The 14,336-nt window shown below is 45.6% G+C and overlaps 1 pseudogene across 1 annotated transcript; it reads left to right on the top strand.

The window, feature by feature from the left end:
• Positions 1 to 8,678: 8,678 nt before the first annotated feature.
• LOC308616762 (nuclear transport factor 2-like) lies at positions 8,679 to 9,357 on the top strand (annotated as a pseudogene). The gene has a single exon. The product of its transcript is annotated as a nuclear transport factor 2-like (transcript).
• Positions 9,358 to 14,336: the final 4,979 nt, after the last annotated feature.

Below are 14,336 nucleotides of genomic sequence, written 5' to 3' on the forward strand. Positions count from 1 at the left end.
AAAAGAACAAAACTGGACGCATAACCCTTTCAGACTTCAGACAATACTACAAAGCTACAGTAATCAAAACAGCATGGTACTAGCACAAAAACAACATATAGCTCAGTGGAACAGAAGAGGGAGCCCAGAAATTAACCCACACCCCTATGATCAATTAATCTTTGACAAAGGAGGCAAGAGTATACAATGGAGAAAAGACAGTCTCTTCAGCAAGTGGTGTTGGGAAAGCTGGACTGCCCCTTGTAAATCTCGGAAGTTAGAACATTCCCTCATACCATATACAAAAATAAACTCAAAATGGCTTACAGACTTAAATATAAGACATGACACCATGAAACTCCTAGAAGAGAACATAGGCAAAACATTCTCTGACATACATCATAGCAATATTTTCTTAGGTCTGTCTTCCAAAGCAATAGAAATAAAAGCAAAAATAAACAAATGGGACCTAATCAGATTTATAAGCTTTTTCACAGCAAAGGAAACCATGAACAAAATGAAAAGAAAATCTATGGACTGGGAGAAAATATTTGCAAATGATGTGACCAACAAGGACTTAATATCCAAAATATACCAACAGTTATTACAACTCAATACAAGAAAACAAACAACCTAATCAAAAAATGGGCAGAAGACCTAAATAGAGATTTCTCCAAAGAAGACATACAGATGGCCAACAGGCACATGAAAAGATGCTCAAGATCACTAATTATTAGAGAAATGCAAATCAAAACTACAATGAAGTGTCAACTCACTCCAATCAAAATGGCTATTTTCAAAAAGTCTACAAATAATAAATGCTGGAGAGGGTGTGGAGAAAATGGAATCCTCCTACACTACTGGTGGGAATGTAAATAGGTGCAGCCATTATGGAAAACAGTATGGAGGTTCCTTAGAAAACTAAAAATAGAGTTACTATATGATCCAGCAATCCCACTCCTGGGCATATATCTGGAAAAGAAGAAAACGCTAATTAAAAAAAGGTACATGCGGGCCTCCCTGGTGGCGCAGTGGTTGAGAGTCCGCCTGCCGATGCAGGGGATACGGGTTCATGCCCCGGTCTGGGAGGATCCCATATGCCGCGGAGCGGCTGGGCCCGTGAGCCATGGCCGCTGGGCCTGCGCGTCCGGAGCCTGTGCTCCGCAACGGGAGAGGCCACAACAGTGAGAGGCCCGCATACCGCAAAAAGAGAAAAAAAAAAAAAAAAAGGTACATGCACCCCAACGTTCACAGCAGCACTATTTACAGTAGCCAAGACATGAAAGCAACCTAGATGTCCCTTGACAAATGAAGGGATAAAGAAGATGAGGTATATATATACAATGGAGTATTATTCAGCCACAAAAAAGAATGAAATAATGCCATTTGCAGCAACCTGGATGGACCCAGAGATTATCATACTAGGTGAAGTAAGTCATACAGAGAAAGACAACTATTATGATGTCACTTATATGTAGAATCTAAAAAATAGTAAAAAATTATTTACAAAACAGAAACAGACTCATAGACATAGAAAACAAACCTATGGTTACCAAAGGGAAAGGGAGAGGAGGGATAAATCAGGAGCTTGGGATTAACATATACACACTACTATATATAAAATAGATAACCAACAATGACCTACTGCAGAGCACAGGGAACTATACTCAATACCTTATAATAACCTATAACAGAAAAAAAATTTTTTTAAGGATAAATGATGAATTATATATTTGTGAAAAGATTCTCATTTTATTTTTCTATATTTATTTATTCATTTACTTATTTGGCTGTGCCGGGTCTGAGTTGCGGCACGCAGGATCTTTTAGTTGCAACATGTGGAATCGAGTTCCCTGACCAGGGACTGAACCCAGGCCCCCTGCATTGGGAGCGTGTAGTCTTAACCACTGAACCACCAGGGTAGACCCAAGATTCTCATTTTATATAATAAATTATTAATATCCAAAATGTGTAAAGTGCTCTTAAAAATAAAGAAGCAAATAAGACATTTTATTATTTATCTGTTGCCAAGTGTATAACAAGTTGCTTAAAACAACAAACAATTGTAGTCTCAGTGTCTGTGTGTTAGGGATGTGGGCGTGGTTTGGTGGGTGTTTCTGGCTCAGGGTCTCTCCGGAGGCTGCATTTAAGACTCAAACAGTTGGGGCTTCCCTGGTGGCGCAGTGGTTAAGAATCCTCCTGCCAATGCAGGGGACACAGGTTTGATCCCTGGAAGATCCCACATGCCGCGGAGCAACTAAGCCCATGCGCCACAACCACTGACCTGAGCTCTAGAGCCCGAGAGCCACAACTACTGAGCCCGCCGAGCCACAACTACTGAAGCCCACGTGCCTAGAGCCCGTGCTCCACAAGATAAACCACCGCAATGAGAAGCCTGCAGAAGAGTAGCCCCTGCTCACCACAACTAGAGAAAGCCCGCTCACAGCAATGAAGACCCAACGCAGCCAAAAATAAATAAATTTAAAAAAAAAAGATTCAGACAGTTGCTAGGCTCTGAGGCTTGCCTGTGTTTACAGGAACCACTTCCAAGCTGGCACTCAGCTGCTGGCAAGAGGCTTCAATTCCTGGCCACAATGCCCTTCCCATAGGACTGCTCACAATATAAAAGTTGGCTTCCCAACTTCTATGAGAGCGATGAGATAGACAGAGGGAGAGAGCACAAGTGGGCAAGGGAGCTACCAAGATGAAAGCTTTTGTAACTTAATCCTGGAAGGGATATACCATCCCTTCTGCCTTAAGCTGTTGGTCTCACAAACTAACCCTGGTAGGATGTGGGAGGGAGCCACATAGGGTGTGAACAGCAGAAGATGGAATAGAGGTCATCTTGGATGCTGGCTGCCATTAACATAAAAATGGTTATCCATATAAAAAGATATTTGTCCCCCCAGTGATTAGGTAATGCAAATTATAACAAAAAGAACCCATTTCTCTGTTAGATTAGCAGGAACTTTAAAAGTCTGACATAATCTATCATTGACCACAATGCAGGCAAGTGGGTATGCTTACACCTTATCCTGGAAGTGTGCACTGAAAGGATAATTTGCACTAACCTCTGAAGTAGTGACTCCACTTCCTAGGTTTCTCTCCTGAAGGAATACTGACTTATGTTCACATGATTTATGTTCAGGGGTACTCAGGGAAGAACTGTTTGCTGTACAAAGAGAATAAAGAAAAGAATGCCCATGAATAAGGAATCATTATTTCATATCGTACCCACAGTGCACATAGTATGTTGCTAAATGAAGAAAGCTTCATGCCAAATATATGTATCTTGTGATCGAATTTAAGTAAAATAATTTTTTTAATCTCCCATGCAGGTGATAAACACACACACACACACACACACACACACACACACACACACCAGCAAAAATACAGGAAACCTGCATACCTTGTTCACTCCTTAACCCGCAGGGCTGTGAACAGAGACATTCTGGATAAAAACTATGCCCCAAGATATCTGAATACAGATAAAGATAAATCTAGAAAGTTGCACAGTCAATTATAGAGAAGAACGATATGATGAGGGAACATTCACATTTGGGTGTGTGTGTATTATACACAAAACCACAAATATGTACTTAAGTTTTGTAGTTTATTTCCTTCCAACAACATTGCTACAACCAACTGTGAACAAAAATCATGAAACTGGACAAAGTCAGCAAGACTGATACCATCCTGGCCTTCAGAACTCCTCTCCAAGGGCTTTTAAATCCCTAATTCAGTGCGAAGAAGTTAGAAGAGGAGAAGGATGAAGAGGAAGGGGAGGAGAAAAAGTAGGAGGAGGAAGAGAAATATGAGGAAGGGGACAAAGGGGAGGAGCATGGGAGAGGAGAAGGGGGAAAGAAGAAGAAGAAGAAAGAGGTGAGGGCTTCCCTGGTGGTGCACTGGTTGAGAATCCACCTGCCGATGCAGGGGACCTGGGTTCGTGGCCCGGTCCGGGAAGATCCCATATGCCGCGGAGCGGCTGGGCCCGTGAGCCATGGCCGCTGAGCCTGCGCGTCCGGAGCCTGTGCCCCGCAACGGGAGAGGCCACAACAGTGAGAGGCCCGTGTACGGCAAAAAAAAAAAAAGAAAGAAAGAAAGAAGCGGAAGGCCCTTTTCATTTCATTCCTTTGCTTCTGTAAAGCAAATGTCACCTGAGGAGAGTCAGGGATGAATCCCTTTCACATGGGTGTGAAGAGAAGCCAACTGTTTCCACAACAGGCAGGAAAGAAGCCTTGGACTTGCTCAGCTGAAATCAGTCCTGTACCTCTAAGTCAAACAAAGACAAGAGGAAAAAGAAGCCCTGTCCAGGCGCTGCAGTGAGCTGGTCTAGGGGCCTGTGTGTGGAGCGCGCGGCACCGAAGTGGACCCGCGTGAGCGTGAAGGGGAGCTCAGCCGGTCCTGGCATGCGCGGGACAAGGATGCCCGGATGTCTGCCGCTCATCTCCCCTGAGAGTTGCTTCCGCATTTCCAGCAATACATATTCGACCAGCCGGGTTAGCTCTGCGAAGGTAGCTCGGGTTTCGTGGTGTTAACACTCCCCCACCAATTTTCTAGCCCACGGGCTGGACTCAACGGATGATTTTGAACCCCGCAAACCGCCCGAAGCATCTTCTGCGCCCTCTGGTGGTCACAGCAAAGTGAAACTGCTAGAGAAATTCAACTCCCGCTGAGCTCGGAGTTGCAAGGAATAGATTTATGACGACTCGAGAAGGAAAATGCATGATCTTGCAATTTGTATTTTTAAATGTCCAGAGCTTGTGGCTCTCCACGGGTCACCATTTCAACGAAAGTGCATTTTCCCAACTGATGCAGTTTGAATGTGATGTCCTCGGAACACCTCCGCGGTGCTCCGAAGGCCTGGAATCCGCCCCGCACAATGGATCGCGCCTTTGTCACTGTATTCCCTCCTGTCTTCCAGGACCTCTGGGTGTGCTCCCGGCAGGCTCTGGGCCTCCTGTCCTGGACTCCCCTGAACAAGTTTTGACTTTGACTGCAAGGAGGTAACTCCTCAGCCCCAGGCCAGGGAGACCCAAAAAGGGTGGAGCCCCAAGATCTCCCCTGGGAGGCGGCGCGCAGCAGTACACTTTATAAAAGTGTTTTTCAGCCTTTGAGCCAGCAAGCCACTTTAATTTTAGAAGAGTTGCCGATAGGAGCAGACATTTGAGGAAGTTCATAACTTAAAACGCCCCACTCCACTACGGGGGGTACCGAGGTGCATCTCTGCCTTCCCATTCTCCAGCAGAGAGAGGAGTCGCGCCCGCCCCAACTAAACTCTAAAGCCACCCCTGGAGTTTGGGCAGAGAGGGATGCTTCAGGCGTTATAGCCCCGCCCTGCCTGGGGAATTTTCCTTTTTTTTTCCTCATTAAAAAACAATGGTTGGGGCTTCCCTGGTGGCGCAGTGGTTGAGAGTCCGCCTGCCGATGCAGGGCACACGGGTTCATGCCCCGGTCTGGGAGGATCCCACATGCCGCGGAGCGGCTGGGCCCGTGAGCCATGGCCGCTGAGCCTGCGCGTCCGGAGCCTGTGCTCCGCAACGGGAGAGGCCACAACAGTGAGAGGCCCACATGCCAAAAAACAATAAACAACAACAAAAAAACCACCAATGGTTGGGGGTGAGGGAAGCGAAATGGGTGAAGGTGGTCCAAAGGTACAAACTTCCAGTTTACTTCCTGGGGTAGTAAAGTACATCATGGTGACTGTAGTTAACCACAGTGTATCGGATATTTGAAAGTTGCTTAGAAAGTAGATCTTAAAAGTTCACACATATGGGCTTCCCTGGTGGCTCAGTGGTTGAGAATCCGCCTGCCAATGCAGGGGACACGGGTTCGAGCCGTGGTCCAGGAAGATCCCACATGCTGCGGAGCAGCTAAGCCCATGTGCCACGACTACCGAGCCTGCGCTCTAGAGCCCGTGAGCCACAACTACTGTGCCCGCGTGCCACAACTACTGAGTCTGCGCTCTAGAGCCTGCGAGCCACAGCTACTGAAGACTGTGCACCTAGAGTCTGTTCTCTGCAACAAGAGAAGCCGCCCGGGGCATGGCAAGGAAGAGTAGACCCCTCTCACTGCAACTAGAGAAAGCACCGCGTGCAGCAGCAATGAAGACCCAATGCAGCCTAAAATAAGATAAATAAATTTTAAAAAAATTCACACACACAACTGTAACTTTGTGTGGTGATGGATTTAGCTAAAATTGTGTTAACTAAACTTACTTCACAATATATACATATACCCCAGGTAGTTTTGATGTAGGTGGGCTCCCACTGCTCTTTGAGAAATACTGACAGACCAGTGATGCTAAAATGCAGATTGGAAAGACTTTCACCTAGTACTTAAAATTTGGAAGGTTTTGGAGGGAGCCAGGAATCAGAATTTTCATTACACACACAGTTTCAAAGGCTGCTGTTTAAGAACTCATAATCTAATAATATGGTTACTGTCTCTCACACTTTTTAAAATTGAAAGCCAAAGAAATATATTTAACATTGTATCTAGTACATATGTATTTATGTGTATGTAAATATGCATGTATGTATAAAATGGGAACAAAATTTAGGGAACAATATTTACCTGACATAGCCTGATAAGAAAAAACAGCCCCCTCTATAATCAGAATTTTGTCAAGTGTTCTAAAAGTTAAAGTAACACAACAAAAAAACTCCTTTCATTTTCCTCACTCAAGGTCCTGCTTCTCTTTGTTGTTCCCAATAAAGCCGGGACTCCTCTGATTCCTCTTTTAAATGTATATTTGGATCCCTTTTCAAATGCAAATTCCACTTTATCTATGGGTATTTATGGTAGATTTCAAAAACACATGCTTGAATGGCTTTTCAAACATAGATTGTGAGTTTACTTTTGAGGACTTCCCAGACTCCCAGTGTTGATCCCCAAACCGAAGTATTTGGGAGGCGGGGCTGTCTCCTTTTGTTCTCTAAAAGACCCCATAAACTTGTGGAGATAGGAACTGTAATGAAGTAACCAGTGGTTTCTTGCTGGTGGATACTCCCCTCATTCTTACTTCTCGCAGATCTTGAGAAAACAAAAGCCCTATTTCAGACATACCAGAGTCTATGGACTCATTTCCAAAACTAGAACAATGTGCTCTGGCCATCTAATCTCCACTAGTCTCTTCCATTAAAAAAATAATAATACTGGACCACTACGTTGATTAAGCCATGCACAACTCACAGGGTGAAACACACCAGTCTAAGACCTGTTGGGAAAGGATTTGTTGCGAGGTTCCAGGTTTAAAGGGCTCCCTGTTCTCGTTCTGAGTGGCATTCACTGAGCCCTCAGGACCTGGGCGGACAACAGTCCAAAGAAACTGAACTCGCAGATCTTTTTCTTTTTTTAAAAAAGTCCCCAGTAGGAAAGACGAGTGCAAAAAGCGCTTGGTATCAGAGATGTCGGTGGAAGTGTAAGGAGAGGAAAGGCAAATTCGTAAAACCTCGTGAGGAGCTGTAGTCGAAGGAGAAGATGGAAGCTCAGACCCGGGGGCGATTTGCCCTTCGGCAGTGGTTCTCAACTCTGGGAGACCAGCTTTTCTTTTTCATTTGCGAATGTGAGGAATCCCCGCAGGTGCGCAACAGCAGCGGTGCAGGAAAGCCAGCGCGGTGCCACGCCTTTTCTTCTTGTTTATTCAATTTGTCATCAACGACGCATCGGAACAATCGAGAGACAAAAACGTGTTCGCTTCCTTTTTTCAGAAGATTCCCTAGGAAAACGATTTGCTTTTAAAATTTCTTTGAACAACCTTCCGCCCTAGAAATGGGAGAACTGAAATTCCGGTTAATTCTGATTTCAAATACCTGCATGGCAATTTGGGAATAAACATTCATCCCCAAGCCCTCTCTCATTCATCTATGGGAGAGGGGAGGAACTACCTAAGACCCCGCAATGTCACCCCTCCAAGGGTGATAGGGCCAGCGCGAGCCCTTCTTACCGCGGTGTCCCGGAACCAAAGTTGGTGACCGGTGGTTACCGACAGTGGCGGGCGGCTCCTGGGTCCAGCCGTCTGCCGGAGTAGCCTGTTTGAGATACAGCGCCCACCCTTAGAAATTCCCGCGCGGGCGCCTATGTACTTGGCAGGATGCACACCTCCCCGATCCTCGCCTTCCCAGCCCGTAGAGAGACGGCAGAGAGGCCGCTGTTCTAGACCCTCCCTTGCGGCCAGCCCGCCCCTCCCTAGGCTTCAGGGCCTTTGTAAGGCGCGACCACCTGCGTCAGAGAACGAAAGTGGCACTGGCGGGGCTGACCCCCAGAAACTTCTGGATCCCGGGCGGGGGCCACCGGTGGAGATGGGGTGGGAGTAGAAAGAATTACGCAAGGCGTGAGGGTTCAGTGGAGAAAGCAAGGGAGAAGTCCAAGGGCTTGGAGTGTCCGGCTTCCAGCAATGGGAAAGCTCTGTAATAACAGAGAGACCAGGCAATGGTCCCTGTAAAGAGTCCCGGAAATCAGGGGTCAGATGTACTTGTTGTGTCCCTAGAAATTCCTCAAATGCGGCTGTTAACTTTTCCAGGCTTTTTCAACTCAGTTAAGGAGTCTGATGCTGGATAATTTCTGAGGATTTATCAGGGTGTTAGCTCTGTGCTACTAGAGTAAGTAAATTTTAAAACAAACGAACAGACAGACCGCGCTGGGTTTCTGTCGCCATCGTTGCAGCCCCTTGGGTCTCAACAAGACCGGTGATGCTCCAGAATGGGAGACAAGCCAGTTTGGGAGCAGATTGTATCCAGCTTCATTCAACATTACTACCAGTTATTTGATAACGACAGAACCCAACTAGGCGCAATTTATATTGACGCGCCATGCCTTACCTGGAAACGACAGCAGTTTCAGGGGAAAGCTGCCATTGTGGAGAAATTGTCTAGCTTCCATTCCGCAAAATCCAGCACAGCATCACGGCTCAGCACCATCAGCCCATGCCAGAGAGCTGCATCATCAGCACGGTTGTAGCCCAGCTCAACGCAAGTGAAGACACTACCACGGGCTTCCACCAGATGCTCCTATTAAAGAACATCAACTGATGCTTGGGTTTGCACCAATGACAGGTTCAGGCTTGCCCTGCACAACTTGGGCTAACGTTCTCCCAGCCAGGCACTCATGCTCTTTCCTCCTCCCCCCTCTTCCCAATACTATTCACACTCCTCCAGATGCTCCGAATATCATACACAAATGAGCAGGGCCGCGGTGGGAGTGAGCGCAATACGCTGCTGCTACTGAGGTATTGTGCGTGATGTTTGGACGCTAGACTAGTTGCATCTGACAGGAGAAGTTTGTGTTGTACCAGCGCATGCCTTGGAAAGACAAGTTAATGCAAAAGGTTGTCTTTTTTTTTTTTTTAATCTACTGACAAGTCGTTTTAGTGACCCAGAGAAGGGAAGGAGAAAGCTGCTGCCGCACTGCCCAGATGTACTGATTTGTTCAGATGTTTCAATGCCTCATGATACAATAAAACCACGGAAATTTTCTTAACAAAAACAAACAAACACACAACCTTTTTAAAGAAATTATACCAAGTAGTTGTGTGGGGGGTAAAGGCAGATGTTTTTGGAAGTGAGGCTAAGGATAGAAGTAGATGATAACCTTTCAACTAGAATAGATAATGTAAAGAAAGAAAATAGGAACACAAAGTAACATTTACATGATCGATTCTTAAAGTGGGAAATCTGCATCATCTGAGCCACAGGGAAGATAGCTATGTTCACATCAAGTTGGTTTTAGATGGTACATCTGTCTCATTTGTTAAGTCCCATTAGCCTTCCTCGTGGCAGAGCTGGGGAGTCCCTAGGAAGGCTACCAGCATGAGCCAGGCCCAGGGCCCACCTTACAGTTCAAAATTCTGGCTCTTACCTTTCAGGATGAGGTTTAGAAGCCGGACCTTTCTTATTTCCAAAGCCCACAGCACAGGCTTTAGGATGCTCTTTCTCAGCAAGCTACTACAAACCAAGAGGTTTTGGTTCCCAGACATTCCACAGATCTGGGAGAGGATTTTTACCTGGCAATGTCTTTCCACAACCTAATGGTGACTGAGACATACAAGAGCCCCCTTCAGCGACTGGATTCCATCACAGTTATGGGGCAGCCGACTTTCCAGCCTTCAACTCCTGTACTCACTATTAACTGTCTACATTCTTGTCAAGTCAGTAAGCCAACAGCCCACACACCTGTCTCCTGGGTTTCCCCAAAATACTAACTGAACTCTGGTACCTGTCAAGATCCCCTTAGCCTAATGAGAACTGTTCATCAACACTCCATTTTGTTAAAAGACCCATAACAGCTTATGATAGTGTTAAAGAAAAATTATTCATGACACTGGTTAAAGCACAATAAGGCTGATCTTGGAGAGGCAGCGGTGACTGGTGGCATGAAGCAAGATCTTAATTCCCTGCCCCAGAATTGAACCTGGGTAGCCTGGATGAAAACCAGGAATCCTAGCCACCACACACCCTGGCTCTTGCCCCCAGTGAAAAATGCATTTCTCCCGGAGGCAAAAACTGTAAAAACAGGTACAAAGTTTATTATTAGAGACATAGCACAACAACAAGTGGGAGAGCAAACAGAGAAAGTTTGTTTAGTTAAGACAGAAGCAAGGCAGAGATGCACACCGGGAGAAAAAGGGTGTGGGCATCCGGGTCTTTGTTTACCTTTGACCAATTATCTGGTTTCTTTTTCCACACCTGACCTGCCTTAGGACCCTCCCCAACATGCGTGCACAACTTTTTTCCAAGATGGATTACAGCCCAGAGGTCTATGAGACGGCCTTAACATCACATATTATGGGGTGGTGCCCCCTCCTTTTTGACCCGCAAGGAGCCTTTCTGCGCATGTGCAATGTTTCCCTAGCCCCAAGGATGGAGAAATGTATGACCTCTTGATCTTTTAACAAGGTTTAGTCCCACTCTGTCCCTGCCATAAAAATGTCCAATGTCCGGTTATTTACCCTATTTCTCTTGCTGGTTTTTATATCGAGGTGCAGATCTCGAAATATAGACAGGAGTCCGGTCATAAATATGTAGTCCGGTCATAAATATGTAGTCCTGGAGCCCGTTTGTCTCTTGCTTCAGGAAATGTAATCAGGGGGCTGGTAATGAATGTCTGGTGTGGAGCCCATCTTCTTCTCACCCCAGGAAGTGTGAACAGGAGGCCAGTTGTAAATGTCTAGCCTGGAGCCCATCTATCTCCTGCCTCAAGGCAATCTTTATTCAGGGGACTATTGGGATAGGTGTACGGACCACTGAAACAGGGTTTTGCAATGGGGGAGAGTGATTGGACTCAACTCCAAATACAACAAGGAAAAGTGGGAATTCATAGCCAAGGAGCAGGGTGGAAGAGTCAGTGGATAGAATATTACTAAGGGGAAACATTAGGGGTAAAGGGGCATTCGGGCTAAAGTGACCTGACCTGAGGTGATTCTTGCTGAAGGCAGGCCAGGGTGATCAGATATCACCTGAGGGATGGTGGGGGGATGAGGAACCTGATCAGCGATCTCAAGGGTAATCAGAAATCTCTAGGGTGGGGACTTCTGGTCAAAGTGACTTAGCAGGATTCTTGCTAAAACTGGACAATGCAAAGCAAGAATGGAAGCCCAAAAGTCAGGTCTAGTAGAAAAATGATCAGGGAAACCTGATTACAGTTTGGCTGAGGAGAGAATCTGCCAACAACAGCCCAGCCTTTTTCCTGCAGAATACAGTAAAGCAGAAATTATCAGAGTGAACCATGATTTGTGCATCTTTCTCTGGGCTGCAGGCAAAGAAGCATGAGAAACACTAGCCTACAGAGTGAAATCCAAGTTCTTTAGCCTGGTGTATGAGGACCTCTTACCTCATCTGAAGGTTTGTCACACATCTCCCTCCAAATAGCAAGTGTTTTGCATCATGGTCATTCGTTCACTTATCTCATCTTCATGTTGTACCAGTGAGATTTTCCCGTCTTCCAGGATAAGCCCCACTTGCTCACCCTTGAGCTGGGCTGCTCTGAGTTGATACCCAGTAAATGCTAAATTAAATTAACTCAAAGAAGAGAGAGATTAGGACAGCAGATCTGTTGGCAATTACCTCAATATTCCAGAGAGATGACTTCAACAAAGACAACCAGAATGCCAAAGAGAAGATGGATGGGGGACTTTGTCTATTTTAACCAGTTAGATCTGGGAGATAACAGGCAGGGAAAAGCGGAAGGTGACAACTTTCATGTTTCATGGAATGGTCTCAAATCTGTAAGAGATATCTGTAAGAGACTAGGAACAAGAAACTGGAAATAATAATAAAATAAGCAGAGAAGTAAGACTGCAACAAGTTTCCTAATGCTGCAGGCCAAGTTAGTGGGTGTGTGTGGGTGGGTGTATCCAGACCTGTGTTAGTTTCTTAGGGCTGCCATAACAAATTGCACAAACGGGTTAACCTGAAAAAACGGGAATTTATTCTCTCATAGTTCTAGAGGCCAGAATGTGAAAACTAGGCATCAGTAAGACCATGCTCTATGGAAGAATCCTTTCTTGCCTTCTCCTAGCTGCTGGTGATTATGAGCAATCCATAGTGTTCCTGGCCTTGTAGACCTACCACTCCCATCTCTGGCTTTGTTGTCACATGGCCTTCATCCTGTGTGTCTATCTTCACATGGCCTACTTATAAGGACACCCATCATCAGATTTTGGGCTCACTCTAATTCAGTATGACCTTGTTTTAACTTGTTCACAACTGCAAAGACTGTATTTCCAAATAAGGTTAATTTCACAGTAATAAGCGATTAGGACTTAGATATACCATGCTGTGGGACACATTTCTACCCATTACAGGATCCTCACTACCATCCCTATCTGCACATGAAGTAAACTGAGCTTGAGGGAATGGGGCTGAAGGGAGACTGGCAAAATTGGGAGAGCCAGTAGTTAGGGTCAAGAAATTCCTGAAATAGATCATGCTATGTTTAAAAGATTCAGTGTAGGTACTTGGAGTGTTTGAGGAACAAGGAGTAATTCAGAATTCTTTGTGTCTAGAGCAAAAATATGTGGTGCCATCCAGGTGTTCAATAGCAGAAAAGCAAACTGAGATACACTGTAATAGGAGGTGTCGAACACTAAAAAGTTTAAAAGTTCATGTGCAGCTAATTGAGGAGGAAAAGGGGACTATGATGCATAAGTACCTGTTAAGGATCTCTGGCTCTGTGCTTGGGTACTTATGTAAAAAATTTTGTTTGATCCATGTGAGCCAGGTATTGTATCATCCTATCATGAGTGGAGAAACTTATCCACTGCCTCCTAGAATCTAAGAAACTTGAATGACCAGGGTTGTTTCCCTCCTAAAAGAGTCAAAGCCTGTCCAGGAGCAAAACTGTGAAAATCAGTGAGGAGACAGAAAAGAACAGGCAGGAAAGAAGACACACAGTAAAGCAGCTGTGTGTCCACAGCTGTGGACACAGCTTTTGTAGCAGCTGTGAAATGCCACAATGCACCCGTCTTGGAGTGACTCTTATTTTCTTACCACTGACTCCCCAGATCTGCTTGCTGCACTCATCTATGACTCCACGGCTAAATTACCCTCACCTCCTGACAACCCCTGACCCTCAGTTAACCCCACCCCTCCTGAGCCCACCTCTAAATAGCATGCAAAGCAGAAGTGACCCCACTTCCCTGGTACCGTCCTCCTCCTCCTCCAACCTTCAGCTGCAAACAGACCTTAAGAAGACACTTTCCTTCTTCCTTTATCAAGCCTCACTCCAGCATCCTCTATGCCCCCTCCCTCATGGCACCAGTACAATAAATCTGGTTGTTTCAGTTAACTGAATTTGCCAAACTACAGGCTGGTCCCCGGTGGTCTGGATGAGTCAGTATTAACACCCCAGTGCTCATGAACAGCCCCCCAAACTGATGTTTGGTGCTTTGGCTTTGTTTCTTTGACCACAGCATCCACATGTGACTTCGAGGAAAGGGATGGTACCTTTTTCCAGGGAACAACTGGGTCATTTTAGGTGCTTTCATTGGAGCCCTTAAGTAGTTGGTTATGTTGGCCTTTGTGTAGTTCTCAAAGTCTTTTTGACTTCAGCAAAAGGAACAAAACAAAACAAAATATGAAAATAGATGAGCAGCCTTCATGTGACAGCTGGGAGGCCTGTATTGCGAGAAAATTAATTAAGCCAAATTCCTTCACTCAATGGATTCTCACTGAGCCCTTTTTACCAGCCATAGCCTCTGCTAGATATTGGGGACCAGGTCAGAGCCCTGCTGTCCTTGCTTCCTGGACACCTGTGAATAAGTCACAGTAATATTCAGCACTATTAGTCTTAGAACTGCTAGTCTAAGCTACAGTTTATTGAGCATCTACTATGCCCAGAACCATGCTGACCCCTTT

Source organism: Mesoplodon bidens (genome assembly GCF_964165515.1).
Source record: "Mesoplodon bidens genome assembly, chromosome: 4".
NCBI classification, from domain to species: Eukaryota; Metazoa; Chordata; class Mammalia; order Artiodactyla; family Ziphiidae; genus Mesoplodon; species Mesoplodon bidens.